This window comes from Heterodontus francisci, chromosome 7, assembly GCF_036365525.1.
Source record: "Heterodontus francisci isolate sHetFra1 chromosome 7, sHetFra1.hap1, whole genome shotgun sequence".
In the NCBI taxonomy this organism is placed as follows: domain Eukaryota; kingdom Metazoa; phylum Chordata; class Chondrichthyes; order Heterodontiformes; family Heterodontidae; genus Heterodontus; species Heterodontus francisci.
In genome coordinates this window covers 23,392,597-23,411,762 of record NC_090377.1, presented here as the reverse complement: position 1 = coordinate 23,411,762, position 19,166 = coordinate 23,392,597, and the positions used below count along the sequence as shown (strand labels likewise).

The 19,166-nt window shown below is 44.7% G+C and overlaps 1 protein-coding gene across 3 annotated transcripts in view; it reads right to left on the bottom strand.

The window, feature by feature from the left end:
* Window positions 1–19,166, bottom strand: part of ptpn4a (protein tyrosine phosphatase non-receptor type 4a) — a 305,345-nt gene that overhangs the window by 269,794 nt on the left and 16,385 nt on the right. The window lies entirely within an intron of this gene.

Sequence of the window (19,166 nt, the reverse complement as noted above, 5' to 3'; positions counted from 1 at the left end):
TTCATGTCGCGTTTGCTGACGTCTTTAAAGCGGAGACAAGGACAGCCGGTGGGTCTGATACCAGTGGCAAGCTCGCTGTACAATGTGTCCTTGGGGATTCTGCCATCTTCCATGCGGCTCACATGGCCAAGCCACCTCAAGCGCCGCTGACTCAGTAGGGTGTATAAGCTGGGGATGTTGGCCACCTCGAGGACTATGTGCCAAGGATTCTCCGGAGGCAGCAAAGATGGAATGAATTGAGACGTCGCTCTTCGCTGACATACGTTGTCCAGGCCTCGCTGCCGTAGAGCAAGGTACTGAGGACACAGGCCTGATACACTCGGACTTTTGTGTTCCGTGTCAGTGCGCCATTTTCCCACACTCTCTTGGCCAGTCTGGACATAGCAGTGGAAGCCTTTCCCATGTGCTTGTTGATTTCTGCATCGAGAGACAGGTTACTGGTGATAGTTGAGCCTAGGCAGGTGAACTCTTGAACCACTTCCAGAGCGTGGTCGCCAATCTTGATGGATGGAGCATTTCTGATGTCCTGTCCCATGATGTTCATTTTCTTGAGGCTGATGGTTTGGCCAAATTCATTGCAGGCAGCCGCAAACCTGTCGATGAGATTCTGCAGACACTCTTCAGTGTGAGATGTTAATGCAGCATCGTTAGCAAAGAGGAGTTCCCTGATGAGGACTTTCCGTACTTTGGTCTTCGCTCTTAGACGGGCAAGGTTGAACAACCTGCCACCTGATCTTGCGTGGAGGAAAATTCCTTCTTCTGAAGACTTGAACGCATGTGAGAGCAGCAAGGAGAAGAAAATCCCAAACAGTGTAGTTGTGAGAACACAGCCCTGTTTCACGCCACTCAGGATAGGAAAGGGGTCTGATGAGGTGCCGCCATGCTGAATTGCACCTTTCATATCGTCATGGAATGAGGTGATGATACTTAGTAGCTTTGGTGGACATCCAATCTTTTCTAGTAGTCTGAAGAGACCACATCGGCTGACAAGGTCAAAGGCTTTGGTGAGATCAATGAAAGCAACGTAGAGGGGCATCTGTTTTTCGCGGCATTTCTCCTGTAGCTGGCGAAGGGAGAACAGCATGTCAATGGTCAATCTCTCTGCTCGAAAGCCACACTGTGCCTCAGGGTAGACACGTTCGGCCAGCTTCTGGAACCTGTTTAAAGTGACTCGAGCGAAGACTTTCCCCACTATGCTGAGCAGGGAGATTCCACGGTAGTTGTTGCAGTTACCACGGTCACCTTTGTTTTTATAGAGGGTGATGATATTGGCATCGCGCATGTCCTGTGGTACTGCCCCCTCATCCCAGCACAGGCAAAGCAGTTCGTACAGTGCTGAGCGTATAGCAGGCTTAGCACTCTTGATTATTTCAGGGGTAATGCCGTCCTTCCCAGGGGCTTTTCCGCTGGCTAGAGAATCAACGGCATTACTGAGTTCCGATTTTGTTGGCTGTGCGTCCAGCTCATCCATGACTGGCAGAGGCTGGGCTGCATTGAGGGCAGTCTCAGTGATAACATTCTCCCTGGAGTACAGTTCTAGGTAGTGCTCAACCCAGCGGTCCATTTGCTTGCGTTGGTCAGTAATAATATTGGTCAGCATTGCAGTAATAATATTGGTCAGCAGTAATATTGCATGCAAATACTGAGGGCGATAACATTAAATTGTTGTTTAAGATCATAAGAACTAGGAGCAGGAGTAGGCCGTCCGGCCCCTCGAGCCTGCTCCGCCATTCAATAAGATCATGGCTGATCTTTTCGTGGACTCAGATCCACTTACCCGCGCTCTCACCGTATCCCTTAATTCCTTTATTATTCAAAAAGATATCTACCTTAGCTTTAAAAACGTTTACTGAAGAAGCGTCAACTACTTAACTGGGCAAGGAATTCCATAGATTAACAACCCTCTGGGTGAAGAAGTTCCTTCTTAATTCAGTCCTAAATCTGCTCCCTCTAATCTTAAGGCTATGCCCTCTTGTCCTAGCTTCACCTGCCAGTGGAAACATCCTCTCTACTTGTATCTTATCTATTCCCTTCATAATTTTATATGTTTCTATAAGATCCCCCCTCATTCTTCTGAATTCCAATGAATATAATCCCAATCTACTCAGTCTCTCCTCATAAGCCAACCCCTTCAACTCCGGAATCAACCTAGTGAACCTCCTCTGCACCCTCTCCAGTGCCAGTATATCCTTTCTCAAATAAGGAGACCAAAACTGCACACAGTACTCCAGGTGCGGCCTCACCAGTACCTTATACAGCTGCAACATAACCTCTCTGCTTTTAAACTCAATCCCTTTAGCAATGAAGGACAAAATTCCATTTGCCTTCCTAATTACTTGCTGTACCTGCAGACCAACCTTCTGCGATTCATGCACAAGGACACCCAGGCCCTTCTGCATAGCAGCATGCTGCAACTTTTTACCATTCAAGTAATAATCCTTTTTACTGTTACTCCTACCGAAATGAACGACTTCACATTTATTAACATTGTATTCCATCTGCCAGACCTTTGCCCACTCACTCAATGTATCTATGTTCCTCTGCAAAGTTTCACAGTCATCTGCACACTTTGCTCTGCCACTCATCTTAGTGTCATCTGCAAACTTTGACAACCGACGCGTGGTCCCCAACTCCAAATCATCTATATAAATTGTAAATAATTGCAGTCCCAAAACCGATCCCTGAGGCACACCACTAGTGACTGATTGCCAACCAGAATAGCACTCATTTATCCCCACTCTCTGCTTCCTGTTAGTCAACCAATCCTCTATCCATGCTAATACTTTACCCCTAACGCCATGCATCCTTATCTTATGCAGCAGCCTCTTGTGCTTCACCTTGTCGAAGGCCTTTTGGAAATCTAGGTACACCACATCCACTGGGTCCCCATTGTCCACCTTGCTCGTAATGTCATCATAGAATTCCAAAAGATTTGTCAAGCATGACCTGCCCTTCATGAACCCATGCTGCGTCTGCCCAACGGGACAATTTCTATCGAGATGCCCTGCTATTTCTTCCTTGATAATACACTCAAGCATCTTCCCCACTACAGAGGTTAAGCTAACCGATCTATAATTCCCCATCTTTTGTCTACCTCCCTTTTTAAACAGTGGCGTCACATCTGCTGTTTTCCAATCTGCTGGGACTACCCCAGAGTCCAGCGAATTTTGGAAAATTACCGCCAGTGCACCTGCTATTTCTCCCGCCATCTCTTTTAGTACCCTGGGATGCATTCCATCAGGGCCAGGAGACTTATCAATCCTTAGCTCCATTAGCTTGCCCAACACTACCTCTTCCGTAATAATGATTGTTTCCAGGTCCTCACCTACGTTCGTCTCTTTGTCAATTACTCTAGAAAGTGAAGAGAATGTAATATTGAACCTGGTCATAGCAGTCTTCCCTGATTAAATCATTTTCTATTCAATTAGGGTTGGTGGGGAAGAGGAGTGACAAATTCCATGTGATGCAATCGCACAGTTAGCCACTTTGGCATTCAGTGTCAACAAGCACTTCTCCATAGAAAAATGTCTATAGGTTGATTCACTATAAAACAACCTCCACATCTCCTGAACAATGTATCTCAATCCTACGATAAAGCCCCAGGCAGGCATTGCATCAATGTGACATTTTCAACAGCCACCTTTGTATCACATCTAGTGCAACTGATATTTCAATTCCAATGTGAGTTGTGGTCTCACAGCCATAAGGAAATGGACTAAACCTTTTCAAATTAATTTTATTTGGCAGCCTTACAGATGGCAGACTTCCATCTCATTTGTCTTGGCAGAATTCAAACCAACATTCCAAAAACGAAGAGCATTCTAACCCACAAATGGACATATTTGCACATTTTTTAAAAAAGATTTTAAGGGCTTATAGTTTCAAAAAACACCCATAATCAAATGTGAAAATATTTCAAAAGCAGCATGGAACACAGAGCAGGAAAGTTCAAAGAAATCTATGTTCCAAGTTATATTGGTAGTTTTGCTCGAGTTGGGTTTATCTTGACACCAAAATATAGATTAAAATGGCTGCTTCAGCAAATTTAATTCTCTAACTTGAAGCATTAGTTAAAAAAAAGTTTTCACAAACATTTGTCCACTGTCCCCTTTCTTGAAAAATTGCCTATTTTAGCATCAAATAGAAACATAAACACAACATAGTTTATTTGTCTCTTTTTGGACATGGTTTTACCATGGCTTCTACTTTTTGCTTATGGTCATATTCTCATTGGTTTCCCTTTACTGCTGTTTTTTTCCACAAAACTCTCATCCCTCCAAACTAGCATACAGCAGTACAGATTCTCTAATAAGAAATGGAACTTGTAAGTTAGACATTATTTGCAGTTAGTTTAACACACGTGGCTGCTTTGGGAAGCTATACTAAATTGAATCCTGGGACTACCCTTCAAATACATTGAATGGCATGACTCTTTGTATTTGCAGGGTAGATAGGAACTAAATTCAGTACACTGTTAAGTCAAGCCATTTCAAGTTGGGTACCCCTTTTACAATGTGATACCTGTTAATGACTGCCATTCAACTTCTTTGCGACTCAAAATGTATTAAGTATGGAGTTTCATTCCTTCAAGTTTAAAAGTTGTTGGAGATTTAAAAGAACTAACATTTTTTTTTTAAACTTTGTCTTTTTTTTCCTCTCTTAATCCAATATTTTGCTCTCCATTTCTCTTTCTGTACCTTATTTGATATCTATTTCACCCACTCTTTCTTATAATCCCTTCTCAGTCCATTAATCTGATTGGTTCAGGATACACACAGCTGGTTACCCTGTTCACTCCACTCCTGGTTGCCCTGTTTGCATCTCTCACTTCCAGCAACTTGCAGAACAAAATATCAGGGCAATTACAAGGAAAAGGGCAGATCTAATAGCAGGTGCAATAGAGTGACTGACTACAGCAAATTCTGGGCCTACGGTTGGTGTATTGATTGTCTGAGCAAAGATTGAACAAACACAAAAGGTGAAGTCAGACACTCAAAGAAAAAATTGTTTTATTTCCTCCAATTCTTCTGGTACATTTCAAAACAGTGATTTTCCCTTCAAGATCTATAATATGCATGTATAACCTTGAGGCATTTTAATGTTGGTAGAGCACGTAGCAGTTTCCAGTACAAAGTTAGAAATCTTCCTTTTTTAAAAACAAATGTGTCCTACTATTTGCCATCAACTCTCTATTTATCTGCAAGTGCACAGATGTTGATTTGACACAGCAGGAACAGAGGTGAACAGGGAGTCATAGAGCTGCTTCCTGGGACCCTTATTTTTTTTTTTAAAGTCCACAATGAGCACACTTGAGACACAATTTACTATTCTCATTCGGTCAGAGAACAAACTGCATGCATATGGAGTGCACCCAAAAAGGGAGTGCTGAAGGCTTCAACAATACTGTAGATTCAAGCAGTGTTGACTTCCAAAATTCCAAACTACTTATTCATACAAGGGTACATCTACCCTAGCAGACTAAAACACCAATGCCCTGGTCACCTACCACTGTTCAGTCACACTTGCCCGTGACCACTGAGGTCTCATAGGTGAAGTTAGATGCATACATCGTCCACCTATATAGGCTCACATTCTCTACCCTCACTCCCCATCGGAAATAGCAAGCAGAGTCATTCACTGGCAGTGTCAAACCACAACTTATTCTTGCTCAAAAAACACACAACACCCAATTAGAAACAGAAAACATGATATCGTACAAAATATCCCTCAAATTGTAGAAGATAATTACTTGCGTTGCGTGAACTTAGTCACACTAGTGATGACTGTGAATTGTTTGGCCCACTAAATAAATTTTGCAGTTTACAACTTCCTAACATATCCTCGATGTAGTACAACTGACAGGATGCAGATGGCATCATTAACTACAAGAATGAGAGCCAATGAATGCCATCTGAATTTTAGAAAATTAGGCTATAGCCTTTAATTCACTCCTGCATAAGGAATTTTAAATTATGGAAAGTGTTGATGATTGAGAAGTGAAACAGGACAATCCCGCAGATATTTTGATGTACAATAAAAAGGGTGAAGCTATTTTGAAGAAATCAGAAATTAAGTGTCTTAAGTAAATCCATAATAAAGTAGAGTGGAATGCCATGCAGCTCCTTGGCAAAACTGTCCAAAAACATGTCAGGTTCCATATGCATACTGAGAACACCTCGCCATACCTCACCACCTTCCCTTGACCCCACATCATGGACTTCTTTGCCACTGTCATCCATTTAGATGCCTCTATCACATCCCCTACCTGTGCCCACCATGTCCAACTTCCCCAAAGGTTCCTCCTGCTCTAGCCCCAAAACCACATTTTTCTCTCCTTACTCTCCCACATTCCCTCATCCACTTTATCTCGGAGAACCACTTCATGCTTCCAACCCCATTCCCATTAAACTGCTGACCATCCAACTTTACTTCCTGGATTTTGTGTTAGCTGGCATAGTAAATGGTTGCCTCTCCTCAGGTACTGTCCTCTTCCCTTTCAAAATCCCCTCCTCAAAAAGCCACCCATGACTCCTCTGTCCTTGCAAACTGCTGCCACATCTCCAACTTCCCTGTCCTCTCCGAGGCCCTTCAATGAGTTGCCAACTCCCAAACCCATCCTTTCCATAACTGTGTTTGAATCTGAATGGTTTTCCGCTCTTTTCATTTTCTAAAATGCCTGACATCCACTCTCAAATGAGCTGCAATTTCCTTCAGTTAGATATTGGAAAGACCAAAGCATTTTCTCTTGGGTCCCAGCCACAAATATTGAGCTCTTGCCACCAATTCCGTCCTGCTCCCTGGCTACTGCCTTGGATTAAAACTAGGTGTTCACAACCTCGTCATTCCCTCTGAATCCAGATCCTCTGTTTCACAACAGACTGGTTACTTACACCTCCATAACAATGTCTTTCTCTGCCCATCTGTTGTAAAATAGTGATCCATGCTTTAGTCACCTCAAGACTCAATGTTCTCTTGGTCGGCTCCCAAACTTTACCTTCCATAAACTTAAGCTCATCCAAAACTCTGTTGCTTGTATCCCAATGTACACCAAGGACTGCTGACCACTGACCTACATTGGCTCTAGGTTCCCCAATCACTCCAATTTCAAATTCTCAACCTCATGTTCAAATCTCTTCATAATCCCAGCCTTCACTATTTCTATCTTCGCCAGCTCTACAACCTGAGAAAGTCTGCATTTCCCCAATTCCAGCCTTTTGTGCATCCCCAATTCCCTTCGCCCTACCAATGGCATTTAGCCTTCTAGACTCCAAGCTCTGGAATTCATTTTGTAAACATATCTGCCTCTTTACTTCTCTCACCTCCTTGATGACCCTGCTTAAAATCGACTTCTGACTACTTTTAGTCACCCCACCTAAAAGCACATTCTTTGGCTTGTTGCAAATTGCCTGTTTACACTTGAGCGTGCCTTGACACACTTTGCTTTGTTAATAGCAGTACATAAATTCAAGCTGCTATTGTGTTGTTACAACACAATATAAAGTTCATTTTAGGTTTTGGAGAACCACTGAGTTTTGTCGATGAAGTACAAATGCATCCTTAGTCGGTAGGGGATCGCACTGAGTTGAGAATCTCTCACAGATCTTTGTCAACTACGGGCCAAGTGCTGGAAAATGGGATTAGAATAGTTAGGTACTTGATGGCCAGCACGGACACGATGGGCCGAAGGGCCTGTTTCTGTGCTGTATAACTATGACTCTAACTGCTATACTAGACCACATGCAAACTTGATGAAATTTACTAGCTTGAGAATTCACCTTCCAATGTTATGGGGCGAACTGAGATACTAAAATTGATGGGAAATACCTAGGGGCGGGGCAAGAAATACAATTAAAGCCAGAATCTAAATGAAGAGTCCATCAAAAAAAAGTAAAATAGTGGAGACTGGTAAAAACAAAATAATGAAGTACAGTTAAAAAAAATGACAACAGTTAAGATGTACAAAGAGAGCCACTCAGCAAAAACATAAACTAAGGCAAACTTCTTATAACATTCAGTCACTCTTATTTGGTCTTCACTTCAACCCTGCAATCATGTGTAATTATGCTCAAAATAAATGACACAACCCTTCTAGTTTGCTGGGATTTGAATGAAGAGGAGCATTCCAAACATGCAGTCAGGACCACAAACCCCCTTAATTAAAAAAAATCCACTATAGCAAAGTCCAGATTTACAATCATGTTGCCAAGAAAATGACAGGTATCTAGAATTACAGAACATCACAGCAGCAACACTGGCAATTTGGCTCATCTTTTCTGCAGTGTTTTTCTTCATATCCTCTAACCTTCAGTTCACTCCCATATCCTTGAATATTCCTCTTTTTCAAGCAACTATTTAATTCCCTTTTGAAAGTATTTTAACAATAATTTGTGGCAGAGAACTCCACATTCTAACTAACCACTGTGTAAAGATTTTTCTATTCTCCCGTTATTCTTTTATGATGTTGTTAAATTTGATCCCTCTAATTATCGTCTCAATGGAAGCAAACTACTATTTAACCCATCATAATCTTAAAGATCTTGAGACGTCCCACCTCAAAATCCTTGGCCACAGTGCTTGCTAGGCCACATCAGACAAGAGGCAGCAGGAATCAATTATTTAGTGAGGGACTGGAATCACATGTAGGCCAGACTGGATAAAATGACAAGTTCCCTTCTTTAAAAGGCTATCAGTAAAATAGTTGGGTTCTTAAAATAATCTAGCAGTTTTCATGGTCACTTTTTCTTTTCATACCAGCACACAAATCACCATTTTACTAAATTAAATTTCACAACTTGCCATGGATAGAATTGAACTGCAACACGACACAATATTTTTCTATCCCCTGTAACATCCAAGTGAAATGATGCGACAACTTTTCCATTGCTTGTATATCTTCCCTGTAATGGCTGTCCAAAACTGTAAGCAAAGAAAATCCTTGTATTTAAATAGTACCTTTCACATCCTCAGGAAATCTGGAAACTCCTTACAACCACTTATTCAGGAAATACTCCAACGGCGATTTAAATAAGATCTTAAGTTTAATGTTAAAGAATTTATATAGCACCTTTCATAATCTCAGGACATCAATGTTGCGCAGTGAACAAACTATTTTTGATTTTTAGTTATTGTCATGTTTCCCTACAGAAGAACAGACAATTTGTACAAAGCAAGGTCCCACAAATATGATGGCCGGAATTTTATGCTCCCTCCTGCCGGGAGCGGGCATAAAATTGTGTGGTTGCCGGCAGTTTACTACTGCAATTTTACCAGCGGCGGGGGAGGTGGCAAACGGTCCACCAACCCTACGCCAATTAAGGCCCTTAATTGATCGGTCACCCTGTTCCCCACAGAGGGCTCCCCCTGTGGCACACGGCACCCCCGCTGGACCACCTCTCCCTGATCTCTAGAGCGACCCCGCAACCCACTCGCCGGGGCCCAGTGACTGTCCCCGGCAAGACCACACACACTTACCTCTATTCCGGGGCATCTTCCAGCTTGCTGGTCCTGGCTGAGTGCTCCCAGTGGCACTGCTGAGACTGAACCTGCCAGACCGTTGATTGGCCAGCAGCTTTTAGGGGCAGAAGGCCCGATCTCTTCTAATTAAGGGCCTGGGCCACACGAAGTTGCTGCGTGGCTTCCAGGCCTGGTGGAGGCAAACCCGCCCCCTACTTTTTTGCCGGTGGGTAGGGCCTCCACCACAATGTAAAATTCCAGCTGATAAGAAACCTGATTATCTACTAAACCAAAGTGAGCCAGGGTACCAGAAACATCCCCCTATTCTCCTTCACATAGTCACATGGGATCTTTAATGAGCACCAAATCAGGGCAGACAGGCATTAAGCTTAACTTCTCATCTGAAAAACAACATTACAATGCAGTTACTTCTTCAGTACTGCACTTGTATCAATCTAGATTATATGCACAAATCCAAAAGACTTGAAGATCAGCAAAAGCTTGTATTTATAGATTGCCTCTAACACAGTAAAACGCCCCTAGATACTTCAAATGAGAGTTATCAAACAAAGTGACACCAAATCACACAAGGAGGTATTAGAACAGGTGACCAAAAGCTTCGTTAAAGAGGTAGGTTTTAAGGAGCATCTCAAAGGAGGAAAGAGAGATGCAGACGTTTAAGGAGGTAATTTCAGAGCTTCGTGCCTTGGCAGATGAAGGCACAGTCGTTAGTGTTTATGTAGTTCAGAGATACAGCGCTGAAACAGGCCCTTCGGCCCACCGAGTCTGTGCCGACCATCAACCACCCATTTATACTAATCCTACACTAATTCCATATTCCTACCACATCCCCACCTGTCCCTATATTTCCCTTTCACCTACCTATACTAGGGGCAATTTATAATGGCCAATTAACCTACCAACCTGCAAGTCTTTGGCATGTGGGAGGAAACCGGAGCACCCGGAGGAAACCCACGCAGACACAGGGAGAACTTGCAAACTCCACACAGGCAGTACCCGGAATTGAACCCGGGTCGCTGGAGCTGTGAGGCTGCGCCGCCCCTGTGCCACTGTGGTGGAACATTTAAAATTGGGGATAGTCAAGAAGCCAGAATTGGAGGAACACAGAGATCGGAGGGTTGTGTGGCTGGAGGAGATTACAGAGATAGGAAGGGGTGAGGCCATGGGGGAGTGGGGGAGCAGTGGAGTTGAAAACAAGATGAGAATTTTAAAATTAAAGCATTGCTTAATTAGGAGCCAACGTAGATTAGCAAGCACAGAGATGCATGGAACGTGGTGCGAGTTAGGACACAGCAGCAGAGTTTTGAATGGCCTCAAGTTTATAAAGTGGCGCAGTGGTTAGCACCGCAGCCTCACAGCTCCAGGGACCCGGGTTCGATTCCGGGTACTGCCTGTGTGGAGTTTGCAAGTTCTCCCTGTGTCTGCGTGGGTTTTCTCCGGGTGCTCCGGTTTCCTCCCACAAGCCAAAAGATTTGCAGGTTGATAGGTAAATTGGCCATTATAAATTGTCACTAGTATAGGTAGGTGGTAGGGAAATATAGGGATAGGTGGGGATGTTTGGTAGGAATATGGGATTAGTGTAGGATTAGTATAAATGGGTGGTTGATGTTCGGCACAGACTCGGTGGGCCGAAGGGCCTGTTTCAGTGCTGTATCTCTAATCTAATCTAAAAAAAAAAGTGCGAGGCTGGCCAGGAACATGCTGGAATAGTCAAGTCTCGAGGTAACAAAGTATGGCAAGATAAGTGTTTCAGCAGCAGAGGAACTGAGGCAGGGGTGGAGTTAGGTGATGTGGTGAACCCACAAACTCCAACTGAGGCAGAAGTGCTGCCACTAAGCTAAGGCTGAAACCATTATCTCCTTGCTTTCATATTTATGCTTGTAGATGCAAAGTCTTTTTAATAATGACCTGGCACCTTTAATGATTCAATTTGCCTATGTGCTTACCATTCACAGGGTTGCTCAGTTTATTAGAGGCAATTATGTGGAATCTTTGGCTATTCTGGTATTTTGAGCTGCTTTCAATCCATCCATGAACAGTACACAAGTGCTGAGAATGCCTTCAAAACTGCAGGAAGTGTCAAAACCCAACAATTCAAACAACCCGTTAAAATGTTCCATTTATGAAACCACTGCCATTAAACAAAATACTTCGTGATGCAAATAGATGCTGACTGAGTTTGAAAAAAAAATCAAAGTGACATCACAGGAAATCTGTAAGGTGATTGGTTGGTGAATAACTGCTGCTATGGAGTATCTGTAAATAGCGAGGTTTTTACATTGCTGTTAGGGTGCACGTGTTAATAGGTGAAAATTAGAAAAACGTAAACTTAAAATTTAAATAGCTACCTTATAATTAAGACATGCAAGCAGAAGGGAAGCAAGAAGCTGGTGAGTCTACTGTTTTGTTTTACTTTCAAACGGTAAGGTTTATGGTATTACCAAGGTTTAAATTAGTACGAGTGCTGGTGAGGAGAGGCATTAATTAAGAAAATAATTAATCAGTCAATTAAAACACAATCAGGATGACAGAACAGGTGATGTGTTACAGCTGCAGTATGTTAGAGCTCGTGGACACCAACGTGATCCACTGCAACCAAGTCTTCAGTTAATGTCGACAGCTTGAGGAGCTTCGGCTCAGGAGTAGATGAGCTGGAGGCTGAGCTACAGACACTGCGATGCATCAGGAAGGGAGAAAGTTACCTGGATACTTTGTTCCAGAGGCAGTCACGCCCCATAGGACAGGGTCTTCTGATTTGGAAATAATTCAAAATGTTCAACAAAAGTACATTGCATTGAAAAACAAAAAAACTTAGCAAGTTTGCTACTTAGCAAGTGGCTCACTCAGGAAGTTAAGGATAGTATTAGATTAAAAGAGGCTTACAATGTTGCAAAAACAAGTCTGAGGATTGGGAGTGGTTTAGAAACCAGCAAAGGGCCACCAAAAGTTGATAAAAAAGGAAAAAATAGAATGAGAGTAAACTATACAGTAATATAAAAACAGATTGTACGAGTCTTTATTGGTATATAAGGGAGACAGTAGCTAAAGTAAATGTTGGTCCCTTCGAGACAGAGACAGAGGAAATTATGGGGAATGAGGAAATGGCAGAGGCATTGAACAAATATTTTGTGTCTGTCTTCACAGTTTCATACCAGAAATAGACAGTAACCTAGGGGCTAAAAAGTGAGGAAATTAATATCAAAGAAAAATTATTGGAGAAACTAAAGGGACTAAAATCTGACAAATCCCTACACCTTAGGGTTCTAAGAGATAGCTGCAGAGATAAGTAGCTATGACTTTCCCAAATTCCTTAGATTCGGAACGGTCCCATCAGATTGGAAGTTGGCAAATGTTACACCGCTTTTCAAGAAAGGAGGGGGGGGGGAAGGAAAGAGAGAAAGCAGGGAACAACAGACCAGTTAGCCGAACATCAGTCATTGGGAAAATACTGGAATCTATTATCAAGGAAGTCTTAACAATGGACCGAGAAAAGCAGAGTATGAATAGAATAAGTCAACACGGTTTTACTAAAGGGAAATCCTGTTTGACAAATTTATTAGAGATTTTCGAGGATGTAACTAGTAAGGTGTTGCAGTCACCACGGTCACCCTTGTTCTTATAGAGGGAGATGATATTGGCATTGCGCATGTCCTGTGGTACTGCTCCTTCCTCCCAGCACAGGCAAAGCAGTTCGTACAGTGCTGAAAGTATAGCAGGCTTGGCACTCTTTCAGGGGTAATGCCGTCCTTCCCAGGGGCTTTTCTGCTGGCAAGAGAATCAATGGCATCACTGAGTTCTGATTTTGTTGGCTGTACGTCCAGCTCATCCATGACTGGCAGAGACTGGGCTGCATTGAGGGCGGTCTCAGTGACATTTTCCCTGGAATACAGTTCTAGGTAGTGTTCCAACCAGCGGTCCACTTGCTTGCGTTGGTCAGTGATTGTGTCCCCTGATTTAGATTTGAGGGGGGCAATCTTCTTGATGGTTGGCCCAAAAGCCCTCCTAATGCCATCATACATTCCTCTGATATTTCCGGTGTCAGAGGCCAACTGAATATGACTGCATAGGTGTTGCCAGTAGTCATTTGCGCAGCGCCTGGCTGTTCTTTGTGCAGTGCTTCTGGCTGCTTTAAGTGCTATGGATGTTAACTCGCTGGGGGCTTTCTTGTAGTTCAACAGTGCAATGTGCTTAGCGGCTATGACAGGTTCCAGCTCTTCAATGTGAGATTGAAACCAGTCTGCATTCCGCTTCACGTTTGCCATAGGTGGTCATGGCTGACTCATAGACGGCGTCTCTGATGTGGGCCCACTTGGTCTCTGCATCCCCTGTGGGAGAGTTTTGAAGTGCTTTTTCGAGTGAATTTAGAAACTTACGTAACAGCTGCGGATGAGAAATTCTGCTAGTGCTAATGCGCGGGCAGCCCTTCTGCTTGGAGTGATGCAGCTTCTTTGGTTTGAGGCTAACCTTGCTGCACACCAGGGAGTGGTTGGTGTCACAGTCCGCACTGTGGAAGCTGCGAGTGATTTGAACGCTGTTTAGAGAGGCTCGCCTTGTGACGATGAGGTCCAGCTGGTGCCAACGGCGTGATCTTGGGTGCCTCCAAGAAACCTGGTAACAGGGTTTCGTGTGAAAGAATGAGTTGGTGATGCAGAGGTTATGATAGGTACACAACTCAAGCAGTCTCTGTCCATTCTCATTCATCCTACCAGTGTCATAGCGCCCAGGGCAGGAGGGCCATGAGTCATGGTCGGCCCCAACCCTGGCGTTAAAGTCCCCCAGCAGGAACAGGTGTTCAGTGTTGGGGATGCTACTAATGATATTATGGAGTTCCTCGTAGAACTGGTCTTTAGCTTCAGGTGGGGAGCAGAGTGTTGGAGCATAGATGTTGAGTAGGTGTACGAGACCAGAGGTGGTGAACAGACAGATGGACAGTATGCGTTCCGAGCCATTTGAGGGTGGCTCTATCATGCTGAGCAAAGAGTTTCTGATGGTGAAGCCCACTCCATGCTGTCTTGGTTCTTCAGGATCCCTACCCTGCCAGAAGAAGGTGTAGTCTTGCTCTCTTAGAGATCCGCTCGCAGGGAGGCGTGTCTCCTGAAGTGCTGCAATGTCTACATTGAGTCTACTGAGCTCGTTGTTAATGAGGACGGTCTTACGAGAATCGTTGATCTGTGTAAGGTCTTCTGACAGGCCAAGACACATAGTTCCAACATTCCAGCTTGCAAAACGAAGGGCTGGTACCTTCTTTCCTTTTTTGGTCGTGCTGTTTGGTGCGGTGTTGCAGTCCACTTGTCGGGCAATGACCCTGACCTCCAAGCACCCATTGAAGCAGGTGGACTGTGGCGGGACAGAACCTTACTGACCGGGGGCTGCCCGGTTTGAAGCGGGCGGCAGCTGTCCAGTGAGATGCGATGACCTGTCCCACCGACAAAGGCAACCCGTGGCGCTCAATCTCTACGCCAATTGAGCTGGACTTATAACCCATAACTGCTACCTTCCGTGTTGATTTGGTCGCTGTGAGGCGACTATGGAGTGACCTCTCCAAGGCGCATGCCTGGGCAGATGTATGGAGGTTGTGAGTTGCCCAGGCGTCAAAACCCCCATCTCGGCCTTCCTGGTGGGGTCCAAAGGAGTGCAGAGCATGACATTTTGCACCGGTATAGCTGCAGGAACTGCCGGAAACATGCCAAAGGTGACACATGACCGCCTTCGGGGTTCCTCTCCGGATTCTCTGTTAGGGTTTACTCCCTTAGCCTTGGTCTCTCCTGAGTCGCCCACAAGGTAGTGGGGTTGTTAGGGCCCCTACACAGGGGTAGGTGGATGCCGGTGGGAGGAAGGGGGGTGTGGGGGGGGGGGGGGGGAGGGAGCGCGAGGGGAAGATGGCGCGAGGGGAAGATGGCGCGAGGGGAAGATGGCGCGAGGGGAAGATGGCGCGAGGGGAAGATGGGAAGGGAGCTGCAGGGGCTATGGGAGAGGGGTGCAGGGGAAGGGGGTGCTAGTGGAAGATGGTGCGAGGGGGGAGCGAGGGGGGTGGGGGTGCAGGCAACAAAACACCTCACCAGCTCCCACCATTGTCCCCGCCACAATGATGCACCGCCACTGGCATTGGGACCCGGGAGCCGAGCCAGAGCCGCGGGGAAGGCCCTTGGAATCTCCCTGCTCAGCATAGTGGGGAAAGTCTTCGCTCGAGTCGCCTTAAACAGGCTCCAGAAGCTGGCTGAGCGTGTCTACCCTGAGGCACAGTGTGGCTTTCGAGCAGAGAGATCCACCATTGACATACTGTTCTCCCTTCGACAGCTACAGGATAAATGCCGTGAACAACAGATGCCCCTCTACGTTGCTTTCATTGATCTCACCAAAACATTTGACCTTGTCAGCAGACGTGGTCTGTTCAGACTACTCGAACAGATTGGATGCTCACTAAAGCTACTAAGTATCATCACCTCATTCCATGACAATATGAAAGGCACAATTCAGCATAGCGGCGCCTCATCAGACCCCTTTCCTATCCTGAGTGGCGTGAAACAGGGCTGTGTTCTCGCACCTACACTGTTTGGGATCTTCTTCTCCCTGCTACTCTCACATGCGTTCAAGTCTTCAGAAGAAGGAATTTTCCTCCACGCAAGATCAGGTGGCAGGTTGTTCAACCTCGCCCGTCTAAGAGCGAAGGCCAAAGTATGGAAAGTCCTGATCAGGGAACTCCTCTTTGCTGACGATGCTGCATTAACGTCTCACACTGAAAAGTGTCTGCAGAGACTCATCGACAGATTTGCGGCTGCCTCCACGGAATTTGGCCTAACCATCAGCCTCAAGAAAACGAACATCGTGGGACAGGATGTCACAAATGCTCCATCCATAAATATCTGGAAGTGATTCAAGAGTTCACCTACCTAGGCTCAACTATCAGTAACCTGTCTCTCGATGCAGAAATCAACAAGCGCATGGGAAAGGCTTCCACTGCTATGTCCAGACTGGCCAAGAGAGTGTGGGAAAATGGCGCACTGACACGGAACACAAAAGTCCGAGTGCATCAAGCCTGTGTCCTCAGTACCTTGCTCGATAGCAGCGAGGCCTGGACAACGTATGTCAGCCAAGAGCGACGTCTCAATTCATTCCATCTTTGCTGCCTCCGGAGAATCCTTGGCATCAGGTGGCAGGACCGTATCTCCAACACATAGTCCTCGAGGCGGCCAACATTCCCAGCATATACACCCTACTGAGCCAGCAGCGCCCGAGATGGCTTGGCCATGTGAGCCGCATGGAAGATGGCAGGATCCCCAAGGACACATTGCACAGCGAGCTCGTCACTGGTATCAGACCTACCGGCCATCCTTGTCTCCGCTTTAAAGACGTCTGCAAACGCGACACGAAGTCTTGTGACATTGATCACAAGTCGTGGGAGTCAGTTGCCATCGATCGCCTGAGCTGGCGGGCAACCATAAAGGCGGGGCTAAAGTGTGGCAAGTCGAAGAGACTTAGCAGTTGGCAGGAGAAAAGACAGAAGCGCAAGGAGTGAGCCAACTGCGTAACAGCCCTGCCAACCAATTTTATCTGCAGCACCTGTGGAAGAGTCTGCCACTCTAGAATTGGCCTTTATAGCCACTCCAGGCGCTGCTTCACAAACCACTGACCACCTCCAGGCGCTTACCCATTGTCTCTCGAGACAAGGAGGCCAAAGATGATGATGAACTAGTAGGGTAGATAGAGGGGGACCAGAAGATGTAATATACCTGGATTCCCAAAAGGCATTCGATAAGGTGCCACACAAGAGGTTAATAGGCACAATAAGGGCTCATGGAGTTGGGGGTAATATGCTAGCATGGATACAGGATGGGTTAACGGACAGGAAGCAAAGTGTAGACATAAACGGGGCATTTTCAAGTTCGCAGGCGGTACATTGTGGAGTGCAGCAAGGATCAGTGCTGGGGCCTCAGCTATTTACAATGACTTTGTTGAAGAGACAGAGAGTAATGTATCGAAATTTGCAGATGATGCAAAGGTAGGTGGAAAGATAAGCTGTGGGGAGGACACAGGCTATAAAGAGATATAGACAGGTTAAGTGAGTGCACAACAAGATGGCAGATGGAGTATAATGTAGGGAAGTGCAAAGTTATTCACTTTGGTTGTAAGAATAGAAAAGCAGAATATTTTGTTTTAAAAAGGTGTGATACTTGTAAATGTTGACGTTCAAAGAGACTTGGGTGTGCTTGTACGAGGAATGCAGAAAGTTAGCATGCAGGTACAGCAAGCAATTCAGAAGGCAAATGGCATGTTGGTCTTTATGGCTAGGGGACTGAAGTACATGAATAAAAAAGTCTTGTTGCAATTGTACAGGGCTTTTGTGAAACAATATCTGGACTACTGTGTGCAGTTTTGGTCTCCACATTTAAGAAAGGATATAATTACACTGGAGGCGGTACAGCAAAAGTTGACTAAATTGGTCCCTGGGATGAGGGGGTTGTCCTATGATGTGAGGCTAAGTAAATTAGGCCTATACACTCTGGAGTTTAGAAGAATGAGAGGTAATCTCATTGAAACATACAAGATTTTGAAGGGGCTGGATAGGGTAGACACAGATCGTTTCCGCTGGTTGAGGAATGTAAAACATGTGGGCACAGTCTCAGGATAAGGGGTCCTTCATTTAGGACTGAGATGAGGAGAAATAACTTCACTTAAAAGTTTGTGAATCTTTGGAATTCTCTACCCCAGAGGGTTGTGAATGCTCCATTGTTGAATACACTTAAGACTGGAATAGACAGATTTTTGGTCTCTCAGGGAATCAAAGGATATGGCGAACAGGCAAGAAAGTGGAATTGAAGCCTAAGATCAGCCAGGATCGTATTGAATGGTGGAGCAGGCTCAATGGGCCATATGGTCTACTCGTACTCCTATTTCTTGTGTTCTTGATGCGGTCAACCATTTAATACCCCAAAGCGTAGCTGATAGGCAAAAAGTTCCAAACAACAGTCAACGCACTTTTTAAGTAATAAAAACACTAAGTCCTGGAAACGCTCAGCAGGTGAGTATTTCATCAGAACAGTTCTGAAGAAAGGTCACTGACCTGAAACGTGAACTCTGCTTCTCTCTCCACAGATGCTGCCAGACCTGCTGAGTATTTCCAGCACTTTTTGTTTTTATTTCAGATTTCCAGCATCTGCAGCATTTTGCTTTCACTTTTTAAGTAATCATTATATCAGAACTCAATTACCATGTAGTGCTGCCAACTTAGGTAGAGCTGACCAATCTACTCCAGCTGCAGCTTATTGAAGCTAATGAAGAAAAAGGTGGCATCATGACATTTTGTCATCGAACCCTCACAATACATGTAAACCATTTCTTGCAAATACTTATCAAATTAAACCTTACTATGGCTGCAAAATTATACTAGTAGTTTGCTTGTGTGGAAAGTTAAAATGTGATTTATTTAGAGGCATTTTCATACCTCCCAAAGACAAACCCGACTAAGTTTGGATTAATGCAACTGCACAGTAAATCACAGTTTCTGATCCAAATATACTGCTGGCAAAGCGTCAGAAATTTCTGCATTCTATATCACCAGATTTATAAAAAGATTTACTATTTATCACAATCACACAAGGTAGAGTGATCAGAATTTGCTTCAGATAGTCCTAAGTGTTCCACTATTCTGTATGATCCATCAATCCTAACCAACTTCCCTGACCCGAAATGGA